The sequence below is a fragment of the Parus major genome, chromosome 3 (assembly GCF_001522545.3).
Source record: "Parus major isolate Abel chromosome 3, Parus_major1.1, whole genome shotgun sequence".
Classification (NCBI taxonomy): Eukaryota; Metazoa; Chordata; class Aves; order Passeriformes; family Paridae; genus Parus; species Parus major.
The window spans coordinates 41,198,949-41,222,936 of record NC_031770.1 but is presented as its reverse complement, the minus strand read 5'-3'; positions in this window follow the sequence as shown (position 1 = coordinate 41,222,936).

Here is a 23,988-nt window from a genome sequence, read left to right as displayed (position 1 = left end):
AAAAAAAAAAAAGAAGCAACAGAATAGCCACGTCCCCGCCTTCAAACCTGTCTCTGTGTCTACCCTTACTTCTGCCTGGATTAGTCGACATAAAGCTGTTTTCTACAGGCAGGGCCCTCAATGGCAAGTTAAATTCAGACAGATTGTGAGGAGTGGAGAACATGGGCCTGAGAAAAGGGACCCGGCTCCCGCCCTGACCCCGCTTTGTTCCCCCGCCGTGGTCACCTGCCACCCCGCACAAAGGCCCGCGCCGCCGCCGCCGCCGCGGCCGCCACCGTGCCGCCCTGACCCGCCATGGCCCCATTGGCTGCCGCCCCGCTGTTGCCGGGGAAGGAAGGCCGGCGAGAGGCCAGGGAAGGCCGGGAAAGGCCAGAGGAGGCTGGAGGAAGGATGCCGGCCCCGCCGCTGGGCGCTGCTGCGGTGGCCGGGTGGAGGCCGCTGGCTGACGCCTCATGGCCGATGGCAAGGAGGTGGCTCATGGCCCGGATACCCAGGGCGAGCACCTAGGCCGCTGCCGTGGTGGCGTGGGCGATCACCCGTGATCTGCTCCCCTTGTGACTCCTTCCCGATCCCAGCACAGGCCTCTCCTGCCGCTGCTGTGCTGTGTTTCCAGCTGTGTTCGGCGGGGCGGGAGCTGGAGCCGCTTGGCTGAACCCGCACCAAGCAGAGATGGGTGAGCAGGGGCAGGCGGCAGCTCCCGGCTGCCATCCGAACCTGCCCGCACACAGCAGGGGCCCTTCTCTGTTTGCGAACGGATCTGCTGGCAGCAATGCTGCAGGCAGGAGGAGAGGCAACAGCTCCTCACCTAAATACCCTGCACACCCATCCTAAATGGAATTTTGTCCATACTTGTTCCTGCTGCTGGAACAACAAGGAAAAAAAAAAATCGCTGTTGCCTCCCTGCAGTATTTCCTGACACGCGAAAACATTTATACGCAGGCTTTTCTGTAAAGGTGCCAGTGCTGCTCTTGACTCAGGGCAGCTGCGGGCAGGCTGACTGACGCTGGTTCAGGTGGGGCTGGTGCCCCTGGCTGGCACCTCTCACAGGAGCCGTGCGCTGCCTTCAGCCAGGCCACCAGCAGAGAGCGGTGAAAACGAAGAGCAGCAGAGGCTGGATGGTTGGTCTGAAACTGGGAAAAATACCCAGTGAGGCTCCTTGAAGCCATATCGTGCCATTAGGGTGCAAATCTCTTTCTGTTGAAAGCAGCGCTTACGTGCCTCCCCACGGCACATCTGGGGTTTGCTGTGTTTTACTGAAGGTCTCCAGGAGGTCATGGTGCCCTTCATCGCAGGTCTTACCTTGGTTCACCTTGTTACAGGGAATAGTAAATACACAGGTCCTCCTGCAAAAACGCTGTCAGTAAAGGATCCCATCTCTTCATGGCGATAGCAGAGGATACAGTGGTGCCTCGGGGAACTACAGACTCAGGAATGGTGGTGGTAGGTTTGCAGCAATTTAGCTCTCCCAGCCGACCTAGGAAGAAATCAATAGTTTCAAATCTATAGTTCAGAGCATTTGTATTTTATAATCCTGCTCAATGACACAAGTCGTGTTTTCTGGGTGCTAAGATAATTATATCGCTTTCTGCCTGTGGATATAAATATGTATAAAAGTGGATCATACACAGTTTGTATGTGTGAATTCCTTCACATGCATGCTTTCTCATCCTTCAGTTTTTAAAAAGTAATTACTTCTCCATGCAAATGAACTTGTTCAGATTTTATAGCTATTGTGGAGACTAGATATTAAGTCCAGGGTTCCAGCTGTAGATGGCCTGTACTTCCCCAAGCTCATCTCATTTTAGTGGGAGAAAAGCTGTGAATGAGTTACCCAGACGTTTTTCTGTTATCTCTTGCCTGTGGAAAAAGGATTTCAGACTGCAGAGAGGACCTTGATCGTGGATTCAGCAATGTATTTTAAATGGTCTTAACCAGCAGCAACTCAGCAGATCTGTTGTCTAACATCATACCTGGCTTAGCCTGTAAAGTGCCCTTATTCTTCCTAAACTTGTTACATGCACAGAGAGAGCACAAGCCAGTTTTAAATCAGAAGTCCTCATTTAAATTTATGATAAAACTGAAAATGGACCTTAAATAACTTGCAAATGTGTGAAGGCAAGGTGATCTGGTACAAAAAAGAGTAGTATGTCTATACAATACTTGTTCTTCACGTTCCTTGCATGCTAATACTACACTTGGCCTTATTGGAGCTGGCAGTGTAAAACACTGTTAAAATAGCACTAGTCCCCATTTAAAATAGGAATCACAGAGATATTAAAAGCCACAATTTTTCCTTTCGTCGGTATTTTTCTGCCCAAAAATGTAATAGAGATGATGCAAAATATAATACAAATGAGACTAAGAGGAACAGTAACCAAATGCAGTCTTAAAAATGATTCTCTGATATCTGTTTTGTCACCATGTGCAAAACTTGCACTGCCTGACAGTTCCTTCAGACTAGGCAGAAGGAGAGATGTTGATTTGGGGAGTGGGGGGCTTAGATTTAAAAGCCTTCTTCACAAATTCCATAACTGTTTATTCCCCTCCCTCTCTCCAGTATTTTGGTCAACACTAAAATGAATTTAAAAATTCAGCTAATTATCATTACTACTTCCAGAGTCATACATTTTGGTTACTTTAACTACTATGAAATTTTAAAGGTACCTCTGAGGAGATTAAGCGTGATTTTATGTGTAGTAAGTAGCTCCAAATTAACGAAAAGTTGAAGAGGAAAAAAAGAGGATAAGAGATACATGAATGCACTTGGGGAGATAAAACATCACTTGTGATTTATGTATTATAGGGAGAGATATTTACAATGCTTATGTGGCTATAGAAATTGCCATAAATACATATGTAGGTCGTAACTATATTATTTGAAAGTCTGCAGTGTTGGAGATGATTTGGGGGGAAAGAGAGAGACTCATACATATGAGAGGTGTGATGTCTCTTTTAATGGCACCGTTTCTCTATGTGAGGATTTATGTGAACAGAATTGACTTAAAAAATCCATCCGCTAGGAACCTGGCCGTCTTTTAAGTGGGCTTTGGTCAGAAGGTACATAAGGGCAATAACTTGACCGAATTGTAAACATGGTTTTACTAGTAACATCTGTTGCGCTTTCTTTCTCCTTGCCCCATAGTGGGCTATTCTGAGCTGACACCAAGGATATTGTCGTGCGTTAAAAGTGGCTCTCTGGAGACAGGACCGTTCTGCGCTTCCAGTCTCGTACTCTAAAAGTTCCCAGGAGAAGTGCTTGACACACTAACTGTTTGACAGAAGGACAAGGCAAGATGACAGCTTGGGACGCCTATGTCCATCAGAAGTCTCAGTCTGTATCCCACTAGCAGAGGGTATTTAAAGATCAGACACATAAATAATAGCATTCACACACATTTGGTTACAATGCTTAATAGCCGTATCAGGAATCAGGAGAAAAAACAATGCATCCTTTATAGTATTTTTAAAGGAATTAAAACTGCTAGTTGGGGCATTTTTTGCTTTTTGTATCTTCATTTGTTTTTAAACCTTGACTTAATGCCAAACTGTCACAATTTTAAAAGCAAAAAAACCAACAAACCCCAAACCAAAACAACCTATCAAAAAAAAAAAAAAAAAAAAAAATCCGCTTAATTTTCCCATCCATTGCAAGCTCTGAAGCTTTTCCTACCAAAAAATGGTCCAGCCTATTTCTTTTTATTTTAATGGTTTGATGCATAGGAAAAGGGTTAACTGCATAACTCAATCACACAATATCTTAGATTACAGATAGCCTGCAAGAAAAGGTTTTGCAGCGTGGTAATAACTACCACTGCATCGTGGGAACAGGCTGTGGCAGACAATGATGGAATTGACAATGGTGCATACAAAGGCCACCTTTGGGAGAAACCATATCTCACAGCATGCTGGGAAAAGTGAGAAATAGTAGCAGATGCTGTCAGGACTATAAGCAACAGATGCCTCCTGGCCAGCGTTCAGCCAGTACAACCAGATCACACCATTCATAAGCAGGGAACATTTTTTTTTTCTCCCTCTCTTTGTAGGAGGGAGGTAGCAAATACAAATATTGCAGAGGAATTAAAAACAGCAGATGGTGGCAGCAGGATTTGATGAGATCAGGGTCAGGTATGGGTATACATTTGGTAGTGGCATTAATCATCCTTTCCCTTTGGGAACTGAAAGTTCAGGCCACTAACACAGCATTAAATTGACCACCTTCAGGTTATGTTTTACTTACCCAGTCACCCTCAATACCCCCTTGTCATCCTCCCCCCTCTTGAACAGCATGGCCGCACAGCTCTCTCGTGCAAGGCTCTGGTAGATTTAAGAGAGTTTAAAAGAACATATGTTCAATATTTGGTTAATTCAATTTGTGCTTAAATCATTAATAAGCCAGCCAATCCTGAACAGGAAACGTTAAAAGCCTCCTATTAAACCCACTGCATTATCTCTCCCTCTCTCTTTCTCTCTCTCTCTTTCTCTCTCTCTCTCTCTCCGTCTCCCTCTCTCTCATGCCAGGCTGGTTGTTTTCACCTACAAATGCTCTCTGTTTATTATCTGCTTGAATATATTTGGTCACCTTTCATCTTACATGTATTGCTCGAAAGATTTAGCTTATAGCTCCCGTTGTAAATGCTCCAAAGGAAATGAGGAGGTAAATAATACAGCTCCCTTGGAAAAACAAAGTTGGAAGTGTAAATGAGCTTTCTTGCATGGGTTGTTCAGTGCATTGGGTTCAATACAGTCAGATCATTAAAGGAATGTAAATGAACAGTTCATTTCAGAAAGTGACACAGATTCCTTTTCAGAAGCTTGTTTCAGATTTAAGAGTGGTTTGAACTTCTTACAGGTCTCTGCGTGAGGACTTGTCAAACCTCTGAGATAATTTTACGAAACCAAAGTGTATTTTCTCCCAGTCATTGCTCTATTACTGGATTGTTGAGTAAACAGGATGGTGATGACGGTATAATCATTCCAGTGCTAGGGTTGTGGGTTTATTTGGCAATTAGAAGAACACAGTCCAGTAATTAGAGGATCTGCATTCTAGCATTGTCTGTGATGCTGGTTTCCTCACCTTGGATAGGTGATATTTTTTCCATTCCTCAGTTTTCTCTGTTGTGAAATTGACATTTTCATTATACCCGCATCAAAGGAGTAGTGTGGATGGTTAAACAAATTATTCTTCATTTGCCCAGCGAGTTTCTGGAGTCTGAAAAACATGCCCCATAGGCATGTTGTGTCAGATGCCAAAGTCTGACAGTAAGGCACTTGTAATCTGAAACTCTGACACATAAAATGTAGGTTCTGAAATTCAAGGTGCAGGAGAGGTGAGACTTGACTTCCCTTTATTGAATCTCTTTTTTCAAACTCTGGCCCTACGCTTGTGTGGAGTGTTCTGGGAAGGTACCCAGCATTGCTCCAGCACCATGGCTTTCCAGGCCAGTAGACCTTCTTGGCCACCCAAAGCACTGATTCCCTAGAGACATAACAGGGTACCTGGCAATGGGTTGTGGGTCAAACCAGGTTCTCCAGTAAAACCATCAGATTTAACTTGACATTATTTGGTCAGTATTTGCTATGTGGATGATAAACTTCTGCATCCTCATTACAAGTTTTTCTTCTAATTCTAAAATTCATCCTATCCACGCTGGGGATAGACTGGAGATAAGGAAGGTAGTATTTAATTTATTTTTCTGTCTATTGCAAAAATATGCTATGATGTGCAATAATGAAGAAGATATTTTGTTCCCAGCAGGGAAAGAAAATATTTGCAGTCTCTTTTTCATTTGTTTTCCTTCTCCCAGACTGCTATCTTTTGCATCATCAAATTCATTTGCCTTAGGGTCGACTCCTTCTAAGGCCAGGTGACTCATCACTACTGGTAGGGTAAAAAACCTGAGCTTTCATTATCCAACATAATCTTCTGTTGTAATTACTTAACCAAAAATGGGGGAAATCTGTGTTTTCAATGGGAGATTGCACTGGAGATAGATGTTATTTCCTGCTTACTCTAGCACACAGAGTACATGAAAAATGAATTGTCTCCATTAAAAAGCAGAGGGTGTAAAATGATCAGAAGGGAATGATTTTTTTATGTTAAATTATTTCACAGAGCTGTGGGCCAGATGGGACAACTAGAAAATTTAGTTTGACCTCATGTTTATCATAAAAGATTACATTTTTTCCAGTTACCTTTCTCTCAAGCCTGGTTCAGTGCACGCTTGCCTGAAGCACAGCTTGTGCTCTCCTGATGCAAAGGTGCTTATTTAATGAAATTCACAGCTTTGGGATATTAATAAATAGCATAAATAAAAAAGCAGTAGAGACCTGTATGGATAAAAAGATTACCTACATGAATGCTATCCAGTCTTTTATTATGAATGATAAGGCTCTTCTGGGACATTAACATTCAAGGTATCCACAGCTACAATATTGAGGTGTTTATGACACATTTTATTATTCTTTTGAAGCCTCTGGCTTTGACCAATATATTTATGATACTGGAAAAGTTATGAGAGAGGAATATTTATTCTGTTACTGCTGTGATACCCTGCTATATAGCAGGCTTCTACTGAATCTTATTTGAGGAAATATTTGTATCACAATCTGGGCAAGCACTAAGTTTACAACTACCAGTAGCTAAATTTGTACAGAGTAGCATAATCAAAGAGACTGCTTTTACTAGTTGGATATGGTTCCTCTGGCTGAAGGAAACCAAGCAACCGTGTTGGCTCTGACACCTTTGAAATTCTGAAATGCATGTGATATTGTTGTACTAAATGCCAGACTGAAAGTGAATTTTTGTGGAGTCTAAACCAGACCTTTTTTTTTCCAGAGGTAGGGATAACATACTAAACTAATCCCTGAATCAGTCACTACAAGATCCCTGTATATGTGAATTTGAATGATGGTGTTTTGGAATCCACATTGAGTTGTGGAGCCAGCTGTTCAGAAGTGGGAAAAAGATTGTCCTGAATCCTGAACTTTGAGGTACTGAAATCTTGCAAACAGGGTTATATATTTGTTCTTCTGAAAGAAGTTTGCTTGTAATAAAATGACATGTTTAAATGTGTTGGCTAAACGATCCTATTCCATATTACCCATTAATAGGGTAGGACAGATGTTCAGTATTAAGTACCTGCTACCTGCCCCATAAAAAGACATACTGGGGACTGGCAACAAAGACATTTCCCAGCAGAAAGGCAGAGCCATGCCTAGTGTGATACTGGTGGGCCTTGCAGCATAGAGACAGAGATGAATGTAGTCAAGTATATGGGCAAGACAAGACACGTCCATTCTCCAGCAGGAATATGGGGATGCAGCTTTGGAGTCTTTGGAGCGACTACAATGCTCTGTGACTCCAGCAGAGTGCAATCCATTGAGATACAGCTATCTAGATTTACCTCAAAGATCTGGCCTGTCCTTAAGAATACTGAGCTCCCTTTTAACTTACACGGAGGTTACCAAAAGCTTTTTAGTGCCTTTGTAGATCATGTCTTTGATTGAAGTTTTAACAGCTGGATGAAGCTCTGACCTCCCACACCTGTCTCAGATGATCAGCAAGATCCATTCTTTTAGTTTCCAAGTTGAAAGAGAATGGCTTGTTTGAGAACTTTTTCTTTTAATAGTCAATTTTGTGTGGTCAACACAATTCTTTTCCCTCGCTCTTTTCCCAAAGTTTGAAACTCCTGTGATTGCTGGTGAAAGCAAAAATTAAAACCCAGATCTTCTGAAGCCTTATCAAACTTGTATATTTGTTATTTATTTTGGGATAAATCTTTCCACCCAACAGGAAGTTCTTTTGTTTTAACTTTCTGTCTTGAGGAGCCAATTGTCAAACTTGCCTCGGTGCCCACAAGTTCAGCTGTCATTAGGCCTTTCTTCTGAAATGACTAATTTCCATCACTCCATGTCATCCATGAATGGGAAAGTAATCAGCACCATTTAGAGAGAAAAACCACTTGAGCTGCAGGATCCTTTTCTCTCTGTCGGCTGATTGTGATTTCATATCTTTTATGTAAAGCAGACTTTCAGAGCTGTTACCTATTTAAGGAATTTTTCAATTAACATTTTTTTTCTTCAAGAGTGACCAGGGCCTTTCGATTCCATCACAAAGGATTGGCTTACTTTTCATATAACACTGTGCTCAGCTCAGTTCCTTCATCCTGAAAGTCTTTTATTTGGCAGTGATAATTTGGTTTAAACCCTCACCAATCAATAGCTGATCAATGCACAGCAGGAGAGGATTTCTATTGAAAACCCATTACACTTCAAGGGACTAAAAATTTCTCATTTGAACAAAAAGTCCTCCAACCTTATTCAAAATCTGTCTAATTGGCTCTTGGTTAAAAACAAAAATAAGCCTAAAAAGGGAAGAATGTTCCATATGAACATTAAGGAGAGACCGAGGGCTGGTCCTGAAAGGTAATGAGAACCTTTAGTTTTGGAAGAACTTGGGTCTATCAGGACATGCCAAGGTTAGGTTCCAGTGTTAAGATGCATATTATGAAAAAGGTCATATTTATTTTTAAATGTTTGTGTTAGGATTTGATTTTTCTGGAGTGTGAATTATAATATTTCCAAATAATAAGTCCTTCATAGTTTTTCTCCATTCGCAGGACAGGACAAAATCAAATCCCAAGCAACATGTGTAATCCATTATTGCTCACTAGTTCTTCTCTTACCCAAGAGACCCATATGGATAAACATAATTGCAGGGTGTAAATATTGAAAAGCTGGCCTCAACACTGTTGTGTTTTGGACATTGGAAATTGTGATGTAGAGGTTTGTGCTTTCCTGCAGAATGATCTCCAGCTTTCTCCTGAGCTGTGAACCTAATGTAACTCACACTGTGGGAAACTTTGTCATTGATTTCTGTGTCATCGCTTCTTTGTACAGCCAAGATCACAGAACCACACTGATAACAGTTTGACAATAATTTCTGGGGTTGCTTTGTGAAATGCCCTTTGCAAACTCCTGTTTTGGCAGGTGTTGGTGGTATCGTGGTCTGATTCCCCACAGTTTTGTCTCTATCTCACTTCTCATTCCTGTGCTACTTCGCTGTCTCAAGCAGATGAGGCAAGGCATCTCCACAGCTGCAAGAGCATGTGTTCCTGCCAAAACCAGTAGCTGTATCTGTGCCTCAGCTGCGTGACTGCTGCCACAGTGCAGTGGTGGCTGCCTCCTGGCCTCAGAAAGAGCAGAAGTGCCAGGAGTGAAGCTGTACAGGCAGTGCCCCAAGGAAGCCTTTTGCTGAGTGTTACCTCTCTGAATAGGGAATCACTTATTCTCCTGCTCCACGACATGCTGTGCCCCATGTCACCTCTCTGGGGAATCAGTGATGGTCTCAGGCTTCTCAGAGGTGGGGGAAAATTGTACTTCTCCACACGATCTGCAGAGAGAGATCTTTCTCATCTTTTAACTCCACTAGGCAGCATATAGTTGGGCTCTGGGTTTGCTTTCTCCAACCAGATTAACCCAGAGGCCCTACAGAACACTGGTATCCTCTTTGACCACTCCTACAGTGGGAGTCCTGTCAATGAAAATTCTTCTCCTCCCAGCTCCTCACTCTTGTAATACATGTCCTCTGGAGCTACTGATAACCCCAAACTGTGAGACCTATACTAGACTCATCACTGACACCTGTGCCCTTTGTGTCACAGTGGAGTTCAGATTGCCCCCCTGGTTTGGCATGATTCAGAGATGGACTTAGGCTCCTCTGTGTGGAGTTAATGCTGCAGTTTTCATGCCAGAAATATCTTTTTGAAGAAGATTCTTTAAATGCCAGAAGTGACTTTTTGAAGAAGATCCTTCATGGAATGCCAGAGACAAATCAGACAGATGTTAGGCAAAATGAGGAAGCATGGGAAATCTCAGAAGGGATCCTGTTTTCAGACTTCAGTCTTTCAGACTGCAGATCCTCTTGGACCAAAAATCATGATAATGTAGTAATAATAGCAACAGAAGTAACAGTTGCACGTGATGCCTGCTTTTCAGTAATTTACTCAGGAAATCACACTGTAACACTGGTTCTTGAGTAGTTTTTGCAGGAAGTGAGGTTTCACAGGTTGTCATGTTAGTGCTCTTGATCTTCCATGACACTTTCTCACCCATAAACCAAGATATATTTTGTAGGCTGATGTTTTGCTTTACTTTACAGAAGAATTGGGTGCCCACATCTTTCTTTAATTTTATTTTCTTTCTCTCTTTCTTTCTCTCTCTCTCTCTCTCTCTCTCTCTTTCTCTGTCCGTCTCTCTGATTTAGAAGCAATCAAGTAGAGCCGCTGACATTTCCAGGAATGCAATCTTCCGTACTGACATAAAATGGTGACTATCAACTTTGTGCTTGTCTTTCTATAGAGTGAAAAAATTCCCAGTCTAAGCAATTCCAAGGATGGTTAAAAAGTAGATGAAGAAGCATAAGGAAGAGCATTTATTTTGACAAGACAAAGTTTTGGCACCTTTACCCACACTCCCTAATCCGCTAACCCGAGCACTGGCTTCAGCAGGCTCCTGGGACAAGGTGCTATTCAAGAGGGCAGACTGAAAGCCCTTACTTTAGTTCTGAGTAGTTAAAATCCAAAAAGGTGCATTGTGTTAGTAGTCCTTTCATAGTCCCTGTGCCTTTAATGATAGCCATTTCTCCTTATTGAACCCTTTCTACTCCTTTGCTTCTCTGTTCCTCTCTCCTCCTTTAAAGGCTCCTTTGAGTAAGTGCTGTGCCTCTTATTTTTCTTTTCCTTTTCCTGCTTCCTCCCTCTTATTTGTTTAAACCATTCCCTTGTTCATCTGCTCTCATTTTCTTTCTGCCTTTTACCCCCCCATTCAGTGTTATTCTCTGTTGTTTTTTTTTTTTTGTTTTTTTTTTTTTTTCCTGTGTGGGTGTGAGCACATTCTCCTGCCTTATCAGCTCTCTGGCCCTTTCTCTACAATATCTGAGTGGATGCTGGAATGATCTTTAGCCAGAATCTCTCTAGGGGTCTCAGTCCCAGGCTCCAGAGCTTCTGAAATGAGATGGAAAAAGAGAGACACCCTGGCAGCAGCTTGTCCCTAATGGCCAGATGGCCAGCACTCACATTAATACAATATCAGGCATTGCTGTAGTTCTGCCTTGGAAACTGCTTGCCTGTGCTGGCATCTTCTCACACTCCTCTGACAGCCATGCCAGTCCCAGCACCCTCTTGGGAAAAGAAATGGAAATGACCACATAAATACTTTGAATTCAAGTCACTGTGCAACAACAATCATCTAATATTTTCATGCGTGAATGTTTATGTTATCCCCTCCTCCTGCATGCCTTCCCTTCTGTCCCCATCCACTTCCATTATACATTGTCCTTTCCTGTATGTTTTGCTGATATTGAATTCAGCTCCCTTGCAGCCTGGGACTGATGTTTTTGAATTTACCCTAGCTTTCATGTGTACATCCTTTCACACTGTGCTTTGTCGGGTGGGACACCAGAAAGTGATTGCACATGGTCAGGGCTGGAAGCAGTCAACTATCTACAAAGGAACAGTCAGCTGTTAATGTTTGGCTGTGGTGAGATGGAGGAACAAGCAAGCAGGCTGTACCTTTTTTATTTTATTTATATATATTTTTTTTTTTTTTTGGCTGCCTTTTTTTTCATGACCTTGTAATACCACGGGGCTTTGCTTTGTGTCATGCCATTCCCAGAAAAATACAGATGTGAAACAGAAAGTTTTGTGGCTGATGGCAGATCAGAGGAGGCAGAGGTGGAAAAAAGCTGTCGAGTTCATTTGCTCTCACAAACACTCTTCCTTGTGCCACCAGGAGCTTGTGTCTCAGCCTACCTCCAGAGCCAGAGCTGCCCCTCTGGATCTAGCTTACCAAAATATCTGCTGAACACAGTGCAGCGTGAACAGGGCTGCTTGTAGGGCTCTTTTTCCCAGCCTTTGACAGGGTACATTTTGGTTCAGCTTTGGCTCTTGTGAGCTCAGACTTGGCCTGCTGTAAAGAAAACATGTGCTTGGTGTCATTTGAATGTCCAAGCTAAAGTTGCTCACCCCGGTGTGTTGGCTTGTCTGTGTGCAGCAACCCTCATCCCGTGTAGCAAAGGAGGAGAGTTACCTGCCTGTGTGGGAACACTGCCTCCTCCCATGGATCCTAGAACTTCCCACACTCACATATTCTGGTGCTGGGCAGCCTGAACATGTAGGAGAACCTAACACCTCAGTGAAGTATCAAAGCATAAGCCACTGAGCAGAGAGGTGAAATGTGAGGAACATTATAATTCCTCCAGAGGACCTGTGCATGGAGTCCCTCATTCCTGTTGACAGGTGGACATTCCCCTGCTGCTGTGAATAGGGGCACCACCCAGTGCTATGCATGCAGCTTTGTTTGCTTTTTAACCTCTGCTTGTCTCTTGCTTTTCTGTCTCCCTGACAGCTTTCTAATCTTTCCTGGTTTTCTTTTGCTTGGAGTGGGAAGGGGAGGGAGACTTAATCCTATACTGCTTCCTTTTTTTTTTTTTTTTTTGTAGGATAATCCTTGCTTGTTTAGGATCTGACCCTGTTCCCCTGGAGTAAATCCCAAAACTGCCATCTAGTTCAATGAAAACAAGAGTAGACTCTTAAACCATTACTGCTATTAATTACATTACAATGATGCTAAATACAACTGCTATGACTGTGATGTCTTTTATAACTATTAACATTGCTAGTATTGTTATTCCAACCAATAATATGGCATTGTCTATTGCTTTTCTTTGGAACTCTTTCTCAAGGCTGGGAGAAACCTATGCACCTTAAAGGATTTCTGGTTGAGAAGACAGAAATGATTTGGTGAGAATATATACAGGAAATTATCTCTTATGATAAAAGAGGCAACAGCATTTAGTTGAGTTTGCATCTAAGGGAGTGTACAATAAGTGGAGTTAAAAAAGATGGAGGCTGAAACAAATAGAGCTTGGCAGATCTGGCTCAGCTTTGTTGAAGATGTTTATGAGCCTCTGAGGTGGCTTGAATGTAGTAGTCTAACCAGACAGTGTTACCTTTAGACTTAGGGAGACATAATGAGAGGGGAGAACAGGTGGCCTGTCACTTTATGCACAGAGGGTTAGTAAATATTTGTCTGCAAACAGGGCTGGCATTAGCACACAAGTCTGAGTGGGGCTTCATTAAACACAGTTTCTGCTTCAGATCATTAATTCATTTTAATTATGTGTCCACTGGTCAGCATGGGTTGGGGCAGACGTGGGAGACACGTGGGAGTCTGCAGGGATGCCCCGTGCACGACAGCCGGAAGGGCGCCCTCCATGCACCCAGCCCACGTGCACCTTTCTCCTCCCTCTTCCTCTCGCCCAAGAGCTAACAAATATTGCACAGGACATTTCCTCTGGGATTAAATAATGCCTGGCTGGGGTTAATGGCACTTGGCTGTGCTTCATGTCAGCAGCTCCACCTAGCTGGTCATTAATCCGTGGCCTCAGGGGAAGTCCTGTATTTCAATTATTGCTGGATTAATGAGATCAGATCTAGTCTGTACCACTCAACACTAATTTCCTCATTTAAATGTTTAAAATTGTGTGAGTGATGGGAAAAAAATTTATGCTTTTAATACATTAAAAATTCTCCTCTATGTAGACCACATCTCGGGCCTTTGTTTCACCTAGGCAGCACCTGAGGAGACCGAGGATACTGAGGGAATCAGGAAGTGCAGGAAGGTTAAAGTCTGTGTTAGGAACAGAAATTGCAATAACCAGGGCTGTCACATTAGAGCTGGTGCAATGGACTGACAGTGAGTTCCACTTAAACACCAATCAATATTAATGGCAATGGAGAGAGCAGCTTCTGGCCTGAGTAGCATGTGAAGCAGTTCTTGTGCATATTTATTAGGGCATAAGTGTGTAGTATGGGATCCTCTTCCATTGATCTAATCTGATTATATTGTCCAAGACAGCTAAATATATATAGATAATAAAAGAATATGCTGATATAGCCTTAACTTGAACAACAAATATGCTATTTGATTTTCCTCTGTGGTGGGAGATAATCTTGATTCATCTGTTATAATTTCTATATCTGGATTTCTGAACTTGTGTATCTTTTGTTGATGTCTTTCCTCCGGGTATAAAACAAAGTATTAATCTCCAAGTATTAATCTCAAATGCTAACATGTGTGCACCTTTATATATATAATATATCCTGAAGCCAGTTGGGTTGGTCCCATTCTCTCCATGCTGGCCTCTGCCTTTACATTTCATGCTCAACAGTTAAAAGCGCCACTGCCGCCCACTTTTCATTCCTCCATGTTACTGCACGCTGATGGGGTGCTGCTGTGTCCCTTCCTGAACTCCAGACTTGACCTCCTGTCCTCTGCTCTTGGCTGCCAGTGGGAAAAGGCAGGAGATGCACACTGTGGGCTCTGGGGTGCTGTGCAACACTGCACACTGACCCTTGACTTTCCTGAGAAAGAGGAGGGAAGCTCACCAATTTCTTTAAACTTCTGATGTGTTTTCAGGCAAAACTGAAGCAGCTGTGAGAGTTCTGTGAGAGGAAATACAATATAGGCCTAATGTTCTTTTCAAAAGCCTAACTAAAGACAGGGATATCCCCATTACAAATCAGAACGAGCAACTTCTGTCCAAAGACTGGATCATGTTAAGTATAAATCCACAGAGGGGTAAGGCTGAGAAACTGAGCCTCATTTATGCCTTTAAATGTGAAGACTGCAGCACAGGGCTCTGTTTGACACTGCTTCCCCTTCTAGCCCTTGAAGCCTTCATGCAGTGGCCTCTTGAGGGAGGAAAGGTGGAGGCATTGCCTCTTTGCTCAGCCTCTTCTTTAAGGCTTTCTCCCCTCAGACTAGTGAGACCATGGGATCAAATCCTGTGGGAGCAGGGAAGGGAACAAGCTGGGTTTTCCACTTTCTTGAGGGATGTTCCTAGCCCAAGTACACCACATCAGAAGGCCAGAGGAGCTGCTGACATTTATCCTCCAGCTGTGTTTGAAGGGTAAGAAGGTCCTCTTCAGTCCTGGGACATAAAGCATTGAGGCATTAGCCTTTAGAAGGGCAGGGTGGTAGGTGTGTGGTTTGTGCAGTCCTCATTAGTGTGGTCAGAGCTTTAAGACACAGGTTTTCCCTAGCTGCTCTATGAGTCCATCATGGCATAATCTAAATAAATTTCAGACACCTGTGGGCAAAAAGTGTGCAAAGTGCCTGGGGTGTGGGGAGGCTCAGGCTCTGCACTTCCTCCTTCTTAATGCAGGTGTTGCCAAGAATCCAAGGGCTGCAGAAACCTCACTAGGGCTAAGGCCAAAGAAGGAGAAATGAATGGATGAGAAGATTGGCCACCATTCCTTTTATCAGTATGAAAAATTTCAATTAAAAAATAGAAGCAAGTAAAACCTGCAGGTATCATAGGATCTCATCAGTGATCTTATCTAGCCCATTGTCCTATCTTGATAATGCTACTATTAGGAACTTGTCTTCATTAGAGGAAGGTGTATTAGTGTCCTCAAAACAGTTACAAAATAACTAATTCTGGCAATGTCAATCATTGTCTGAATTATGCTGAAAGCCCACAATTCTGTATATCACATATATATATGTAAGTAAAATGATTCTGTCCGCTGTAACCAGATGTCCCCATTATCCATGTAAAGGATAGAGGGCATCGTGAATTTTTCATGCAGAGTGATTTCCATTTAAGTGCTGATCTGGATAACATTGATCTGTAGTCCCCTGGTCATACTATTATTCTTTCGTAGACATGAACAGTTTTGATTCTTCCACGGGAAATATAATTTTTTTATTTTTTTTTTTCCTCTAGATTGCTGTAATGAATAGGACCCAGAAAGAAAAATGTTGAATGGAGCAGGAAGCCTGTGTATGCCATAACAAAGAGAAGAGTTTTATAAAGAACTTTCTAAAAAATGCAAAATGTTGACCAGAAGTATCCTTTAGGAAAGTGATACATTTGATTATTATAGCCGTAACAATGAGCTTTAGTTACAGGAGTGGTAAATTGAGTATCTCACTGGGGACAAGGCTGCAGATTAGACTTCAACTTGGAAATGATATACATTCAAGTAAGCTGAATTTGATCCCAGCCTGACTGTGTAATGTGGTTGGGGGGGTAGGGGGTGGGGCAGGGAAAGCAAGAAGAAAAAGAGAGAGATTATGGGGTGTGTGGACCATATAATGCTTGTGTTTGAACTTGATCCACCTGAGGAACCAGCAGGATGATATGGTAGAGGCCCACCTTGTCCCTTTCATCTTAAAATTCAGAGAAAGCAACTGTGCGCATCAAAATTTGTCCTCTATTAGAGGTTTATTTTGTCATAATCCTTGTCTGTGCTAGACACTTCCATGTAAATCATCCGCATTCTCAAACACACAGCAAACATCAGGAGAGCTGTTAACATGTGCAGAAAGGTGTCAGAACATGGTGAGGGAGAAGATCTTTGCTATCTTGCTTGAAAGTCAAACTGAAGAGAACAAGAAAGCCACCACTTTGGTTATATTTTCTGGGTAGAGATGACAAATATCCATCTCACCGTATGACTGTGGCCCATATCCTGTGTGATGAGATGCTGCTGAGAAATGGAAAATAGCATCTGTGAGGAGTGTCCCACATGCTCAGACTCTCGAATGTTAGTCACTGTTCCTGGCACTGGTTCCTCCATGTCCAAGCTCAGCACTTTCCCAAGCATGTGGTGCAAGGCTTTGCCTGCTCTCTTGCCACAGCAGAGCCAAAGCTGAGAGGTGGAGGGTTCTGTGGCAGGACCTAAGCCTCTAGCATCTGTCCCCAGAGAAAAAGGAGCAGTGTGTTTAGTCTCCCACTCTTTTGTACAAACATTCCCTGAAATCAGCGGATTTGTTCACTTCCACGAATTTTTCACTTTTGCTTCCTGTGCTGAGGATGTTGTTTGAACAGACCCCTGGGTACCAGGTAGCAAGAGGGCCGAGGGCAGTAAGATGTCCCTCTTTCCCCCACCCCCCTTTCTATTTTGGAAGCCACCAAATTTTGCACAATCTGTTCAACTCATCTCCAGAGGTAAAAGACAGAAACAGTTGCCAGTTATGTGGGGCTCAGTGATCAGCGGTATCAATGCAGTCCCTTCATTTGCCTCCTGGCTCTGGCTTCCTGATCGGTATGGCCGTTAGCAGACACAATGCCAGCAGAGCAGATGCAGAACTACAAACCACTGAAGGATGAAAGGGAAAGAGAAAAGTCTGTTTATTGCAGCCAGCTCTAAAGGGGGAGGAAAAAATGACCCAAACTCCATCCAATTAAATTTTCTAATTAAACTGGGGACACACACATTCTATCCCTCTTGCATTCCCTTTCTGCACACACACACATGCTCATGCACACGCGCATCCTGGTGCTTGCAAAGTGGGGGTCTGGCCATGGAGCTCATCCTCCCAGTTCCTAGTAGAGCACAGTGTAACAAACAAGAGCCTGGTCAATGATAGAAATTATAATTATTATTATTTTTTTTTAATAGAAAAACTTCACTGTTTCACAGCAGAAGTGTTTATGGGAAGAACAGCTGATAAGAAAAATATAGAAGAAGCAGTAAAGAAAAGAAGAAACAATGTGAAATAGGTCACCTCCCTATGTTTTATTAGCAGAATCATAAAATTAAACAAACCTTCTGGAAGACTTAAACATTCTCTATGCTGACAGAGTGTTTTGTTGCTTTTCTAGTTCTGTGTGTAGCTGGAGCAATCCTGATGTGAGTAGCTGAAAGTCCTTGGCCTTGCAGCTGGCCCTCACAGCTCCCTGCTTTGGCCCTGTCATTGGGAGAGGATGGCTGGGATGACACACTGCTGGAGACAGCCTCTGCCAATACCATGAGTCTTCAGGTAGCTTTTCTTAAATAGGGCTTGGAGATGGATCAGTCTCACGAGAGCACTGAGGAACTCCTGTTCTCCTGAGCATCTCTTTCCAAAATAGTTGCAATGGAAATGCGCAAGGTCAGTCAGTTTAGAAAAAGGAGAGCTGTAATAATACACTTGATAGTAAATACATCCAAACTAAGCATGAGTGCTTCTGGTAGTTCAGCTGTACTTTGAAATTGGCAAAAAAAATGTCTTGAATTGAGACTTAAAAAAAGCCACAGCCAAAACACAGTATATGATCTCAGACATCACTTGTCAGCCTAAGCAACAAGCATCTGTTGATGAGTGTCTTGGGACTTATCACCATAAACATGCAGCATGCTGCTCAAAACAGGAACTGGAATTTTACAGGGTTATACTGAAACACCAGGCATAAATGAAAATCTGAATTAAAGCGTGTCCAACATACTAAGAGTAACAGAGGCCAGGGCAAGGGTGCTGCAAGCAGATGATGGCAACACCCAAAGCTCCAATCAAGCCAGTCAGGTGCCGGTCACCTCCATAATTTTCCTTTGGGAGATCCCAGAGGCTTTAAGTGTCCAGTTCCTGAGGGTGAACCAGCAAACACCAAGAGTGGTGTCTGCAGCATGGTTCTGAAACCTAGTGGGATGTTTTCACCACAGTTGGTGTTGATGGTGTGGTGGAAAAGATGATCTCACATTTACAGAAGGTTTGGGCTGGGATGAAGGTCAGCTGGCAGGAGTTCACACAAGATGACACAGAGGGAATGATTGGCTAGAGACAACCTGTAATTGTATCCAGAGGGGCTGTGTACAATTATATCACTCCCAGCAATTATGTATAGGAAGCTGTGATTTATGAATCAGGCTAAAAAGTTAGTGGATACTAGGCTGCCTCTTGAGTTCCCAAGTAGCCTCTGTGTTGAAAACCTCACTTGGGTTTAGTGATGGTGCTTGTGTGTTCACCCAGGACTGTGGCACCTTCAGGTGAGATAAGCTGGGTTGGGGGTACCAAGGTCTCTCCAATGCAAAGGCATTGAGATTCTGATTTTGTGATTTACTTTGCTGCCTCAGTTGTTCCTTCTCACAGGCTTCATGGAGTGGGCTGAGGTTCAGAATTGGCACATCCTAGTCAAACACTGAGCCCAGCCTGTTCATGGTTTTTCTGTGTAGTTGATCAAGGTGAGTTAACATGGATTTGCAGACTTTTGGTTTTGTTCTAGTGAACAGAAAGCTTGAGGTCAACAGCTCTCCATTTGGCAGTTTCTAAATCAAAATGGGTAGCACCCCAAACTTTCTGGTTGTGGGCAGTTCTGTGAACAGGATTGACACAAAAAAATAATAAAACTGAGAAGTAGGCAGCAAACCACTGTGTCAGCACAGAGATGACCAGAATTGAAACTGATACCAACCCAATATGCATTCAGACTATAGAATATGTTTTTCACAATCAATCCCCTTTTTAGTCTTTCCACCTGCCCTCTGTATAGTTTTTTACCTGAGCATCTGCTCAGGGGACATGGCAAATTATTCATGTTGACCATGTTCACAACACCAGCCTAGGAAGGTTTTTCAGGGACATATTAAAGCTCTCTCACACTGGACACATCTGTTTGTTGGGAGAATTGTTGTATGTCTCAGGATGTAATTCTGCAAAGGCTGCTGAGATCCTACCATTTCAATAGGATGAACTGCATAGTTTTGCTGCCTCATAGTAATTCTCTGATACAAGTGCTGATGTTCTGACATATTAATCTGCAAGACTGACTCTAATTAGAAAAGTAGTTTTTGCTGACTGTCACAGGTGAAAGGAGGCAGATCAGAGGAGAAAATAACAGTTGACCCAGTTTCCAAATCAGGACCAGGTGCTAAATTACTGTGTCTGAACATTCAAATGAGTGCACTGGTCCCTAAATACCTGTTTTACTAATCTAAAAGACACTTGTGGAATGTGTTGCAGGGTCATCAGAGTGCTGAACTTCATTGTCTGAGTTTGAAAATGGGGCATTTCATCCCAGGAGTGCAGAAGCAGAAGGGAGCTCTGGTTGCCATCCACTCCAGTCTCAGAGCTTCACTGGCAGCAGCCAGGCAGTGTGCCTCAGGCAGAGGCTGAAGCAGAGAGACAGAACCCTAATTTTGGAGGGAAGGCAAGGCCTGGGATCTGGGGACAGGGCTCAGTATAATGGTTGCAGGAGGGATCAGGCTGTGTTTGGGCAGTGTGGCCATCTGCCCATGGGGAAAGCAGAGGTAGCATTGGTTGTGTTTAATGGAAGAAATATTTAATAGCTCTCTTGGCATTTGGATGGGCTGTGACTTAATACCCAGGTAGCTGATCAATCCACCTTCAAGATGCCTTTGGTTCTGAAAATCTGCTGTTCATACTTCTGACTAATCTGACCAGATGCAAGCAAACAGAATTTGTGCCACTGACATATGTGTGGACTTTTTGGAACATTGCTTATGTTTCTAAATATGAATGACTTATTTCTACTTAAGGTGATCAGATTCCTGTTGTTAGCAGTATTGATCCATGCTGCTCCTGTAGATACCCTCTGGCCTTTCGTTTTCCTGCATTCTTTTGGACAAATAGGAAAACATGTAATTATTTCCTTTAATGTAGCTCTCTTCTTCCTACTGACAGTGGGACCCCTGGATGCTTCTGCTCAGTGTTCCACCTCACCTCCTTGATGAGAAAGGGGTATTCCTCACAAAAAAGGTGAGTTATTCTCACCTTTCTGGAGTCTGAACTTCTTTACATTTGAGGTATTACAGGTAACTCTGTGGGGAGAACAGAAGTAGATGGACAGACAGAAAGGTATACAGAAGAATAATCTATGGTCAGATTAGAAGTATGCACTATTTTCAGAAAAATAAGTTTTTGTTACGTAAAGGAGCAATGGTTTAATATTGCAAGATAAGTACTTTCCTTAGGAGTAGATGTTAATTGGCTTGTAGTAGGATTTGCTTCTGTGCAAAGATTTCTTCATTCAGTCTTAACTTTTTTGCTGCCATAATGTTAGTAAAGTATTTGTTAAACTTGAACAGAGCAAAAGCAGTAAGACATTTACATTCTTTCTGTGAAAAAAAAAAGAGTATTATCAGTTTCCAGAGGAAGAAAAATACCTCCTGATGTTTTTCAGTATATTTGAAGTCAATACAAAAAACAATTTCACTTTCAAAGAACTTTTACACCAGATTTCCCTGTGGGAGCGGGTTCACCTGCTGCCTCTAGCAGAGACCTGTTTCCATCCTGCCCCCCTTCTATGAGGTCCCCTTCTTCTGCCTGATGTGGTGAGACAGTAGGGGATCCTCTGCTTCTCGTGATGTGGCAGCTGGTGCATTTGCCACAGGGATGGTGTAGAGTGGCTCCACCAGCCAATCTCCTCCTCAGGGTTCCTGATGCTTCTTAACCTTTCCACCTCCTCTCTAAGCGCTGCCACCATGATGAGCAGATCATCTGCCTGGTCACATTTCACACAGCTGTTGTCTCTGCTGTCATCCAGTTCCAGTGCCAGGCTCTGGCATTCCCTGCAGCCTGAGACCTGGACAGCTTTGTGTTTTTGTGGGAGCTTAGTCTGCACCATCGCATCCGTTCCAGTGGCTGCACTGCTCCCTGCCAAGTGGGTGCCACAGCTGAGCTCCTTCCAAGAGACTGATGACCACCTTCTTTTGAGTGATGGTTGACTGCATCCTCCCTGCCTGTCCTTCCTGCATGAACTGCTGTGCCCACTGCTGCAGGGAGCTGGGATTGAAGATGGGATTGTCAAAGGTTCTGAAAGGAAGTGAGGTTCTGACTTTCTACCTTCAGCTCCTTTGAAAACTACCACCTGGATTAATTTCAATGTTGTAATAATGTGTAAAATGCCTAATTTGGAAGAACTGGAATTTTAGCAGTGAGGTCAAGAGTGGAACAGTGGAAAAACAGCTGGACAGAAAGTAAAGTTGTTGGAGCATTCAAGAAGGTCAGTGTTTTCAGGACATAAATCAAACATTTCCAGGTAATACTGAGCCATGCAATGTCTTTCTTGTGTCTTTGAGAGTTCCCAGCAAGCCTTCTACCCTGCTGCCTTGAGTGAATCTAAAGCTAAACTGATCAAAAGGTAATGACACTTACCTTTTGGATTGTGTTGTTTTTTGTTTTTTTTTCCCCCAACTGAAATGCCTTCTATTGACATTCTGAGAAGTCTGCTCCTGGTAGGAAGCTGGAGGGAGCTGTAGATACCTGCATACTCAATTTTAGAGTGGAGTGCAGTTTAGCAAGATGCAGACCAAACAGGTCTGGAGAAGGAATCTGGCTTCTGCTTGGATTCTTTGATGCTTAATAATGACCGAGAGACCCCAGGGAGCAGTGTCTTTCTGTACCAGAACTTAAGAGGGACTCTTTTCTCACAAAGCCTTTCACAAACCTTGTGAGAAGCTGAAGTACAAAATATTCCTATCCCTCTGACAAAATTCATTGAAATTTTCCTATGAATTCAAAAGTTTTTAAACAAAAAATAGACATAAAGTCACAACTAGCTGAATTAAAAGGTAACTTGAGGTAGAAAACTCACAGTGCAGGATTATGTTTTCTTTTTCTGTAGCTGTGAATGCTGTACATTTGCTTCTCAATACTGTTCCTGTGACTGAGTACCACACACTTTTCATGCATGACACATTCACTGACAAGATGACATCCAAGAAGACACTTGAAGAAGCAGAGCACAGAGACAAGAAAGGTGAAAAATCTTTCTGAAGAAGGAGTTTCTCACATGCATGTCTGTGTCTCCCACCAAGGTGGAGATTACAACTAAATAAGAGCTATTCATTCTCTAACCAAAGGTTGATCCGTCTCTGCATCCGAATCAGCAGCTCAGCCTCACCAAGTCCCTGAAACACTGTTTGCATTGTTTACTCTGTGTGGTACCAGGAAAAAGCTGGTGTTACTGTTATTTAGCACCACCATTCTCCAGGCTGCCAAAATCCTTGTGCCAAAAAAGAAAGGTCATTTGAACCTCAGTGTCTGACAAAACAAGCTCAAACTGTCTACTGTGGGAACACGCTTTTTCTTGGGCTGATCCCATTCTGCAGCCAGAATGGGTAATGGCAAGCTCTTCCCCTCCCGCTGTGTCTGGAGGTGAGTTCTAAAATCCCAATGAATCATTTTGTTTGTTTTGTGACGCCTTTTATTTTTTAATAGACACTGCCTTTTGTTAATGACAAAGAAAATGGCTCCTTCCATCTCTGTGAATAGCACTTGCTGCTGCGGGCGGCGTGTGCGTCTCGTGGCTGCTGGGCTGTGCACCGGCACTGCGCTGGGCCAGCCGGGCGGGTGCAAGAGGCTCTTTCCAAACAGCTCTCTTTCTCTGCAGATGCTTCTATCAGTTTTGTACAGCTGCCTTGCTGATGAGACCTTTACGTGGTTACAGTCTCCAGAAGTCTGATCCCTGGTTGCTCTATGCATCTCCAGCTAAGTCTCCGAACACTGTGGAGGGTTTAAAATGATTGGCCATGAGGAATAAAGGCTCCTAAATCCACCTGTTTTAGATGCTCAGTGCCTACAGCTCCCATTACTTGGAGCAGACACTGGACCTTCAGTGGGTCTGGGAAAATGAAGCCACAGAATCACTTAGGAAGATGAGGAACTTGCTTTGTGGTCTCATGTGTGGTCTTGTGAACCTGTCTGTGGTCTCATGGAATAAGCCATATTTTGGAGAAGGAGGGGAGCCCTCTCTTGGAGGCATGTCCATCTAAAGTAGTCTGTTGCTGCATCACAGTAGGGTTTGGGACTGTTTTCAAGCCTGGCTGGAGGCACATGCAAGTGGCATAGCAGCTTGCAACACTTGCTGTTTCCTGCAGGATCAGGATGGCAGCTTGGCCCAGCTGAGGTGATACCTCAAGTTTTAGCTTTCATATTTTTCAGATTCTGTACTGCCTAGGTGTGTAGTTTTGAGTTTCATATTAAGTGTTAGTGAGCTCTCTTCACAAAGTAGGTAGACAAAACAATTCCTTTTCTAGCTTAATACCAAGGACAATTGTTACAAGTTTCAGGCCCAAAAGCATAAACAATGGTGAACTGAAGAGAGAAAACAAGGAAGATGGGACTTCGTAACCTGAAGCTGTAACTGGACAATTAATTCCAATGTCATCTTGGATGTAGCCCTGGCCAGGCTCTTGTATT